The following is a 1,056-nucleotide window of genomic DNA, read 5'->3' on the forward strand; positions in this document are numbered from 1 at the left end:
TACCCCAGCTCCATCACAGGGTCTCTTTGTGGCCTGGGGGCATATCTTGGGCCCACCTTGGCTTTGTATCTCCTGACTGTAGCATGCAAACAGCATTAGCTCACCCAGCCTGGTTTCTATGAGTGTCACATTAGATAGTAGATGGGGAGCCACCAGAGTGCTCTCTATTACATAGTGAGAGCTACTGTGCTCGATTGTGGATGACAGTTGATGGGAAAATACTTTGGAAACCATGCATGTTGCACTGTACTCTTTAGCATGAAAGTTGGAGCCAGGCATGTGCATGTACATGTACACATTTCTGTTTAAGGAGGCATATTGTATGGAGATGGCCATGTGTCCAAACTGGGTGCTTAGTTGTGTGGGCAAGGCCATGGACAGCCCCAACCAAGAGACCCCTGGCTGTAGGTGGTGCCACAGGCTTGGGTGGCATCTCTATGGCCTCTGACTCTGCTCTGAGGAGTGAGAGAGGTAATAGAAGTCAGAGTCCACCTTGAGGGGATACTGCCAGTCTGAAAGTAACAGAAAAGGAGCCAGGAAGACTGAGGCTTCTGGTATGATGACTTGCCTGCAGCACTGCCAGCTCTGTAGTGGGGGAGGCTGAGGGGCAAGCAGGAAGGCCTGGTTTTCAGTCCTGGCTCTGTCCTTTACTGAATGTGTGACCAGAGGCCACTTCTTGTTCTTGTCTGGGCCTCAGCCTCCTCTTCCATAAATCAGTGATGGCAATGCCCACCTCACAGAGTTGTGAAGATTAAATGAGGCCACACATGTGGAAGTACATGGTGCCATGAATGTGCAGAGGTGCCCAATAAAAGAGGGAGCTCCTTCCCTCCTGCACCTCATTTCCCTCTTATCCCACCCCAAGTCATCCTCCTAGCAAGAACAATACCTATGTTAACAAGCCTAGTGAAAGTGAAAATGTTAGTCACTCAGTCGTGTCCGTCTCTGTGACCCCATGGACTGTAGCCAGCCAGGCTTCTCTGTCCTTGGAATTCTCCAGGCAAGAATACTGGAGTGGGTTGCCATTCCCTTCTCCAGGGGATTTTCCCAACCCAG

The 1,056-nt window shown here is 50.7% G+C and overlaps 1 protein-coding gene across 1 annotated transcript in view; it reads right to left on the reverse strand.

The window, feature by feature from the left end:
- The window catches only part of LOC105000833 (6-phosphofructo-2-kinase/fructose-2,6-bisphosphatase 1-like), a gene marked incomplete at both ends in the record, with an annotated part of 13,800 nt that overhangs the window by 11,900 nt on the left and 844 nt on the right, over positions 1 to 1,056 (reverse strand). The window lies entirely within an intron of this gene.

The sequence above is a fragment of the Bison bison genome, unplaced genomic scaffold (assembly GCF_000754665.1).
Source record: "Bison bison bison isolate TAMUID 2011002044 unplaced genomic scaffold, Bison_UMD1.0 scf7180017854474, whole genome shotgun sequence".
Lineage (NCBI taxonomy): Eukaryota > Metazoa > Chordata > Mammalia > Artiodactyla > Bovidae > Bison > Bison bison.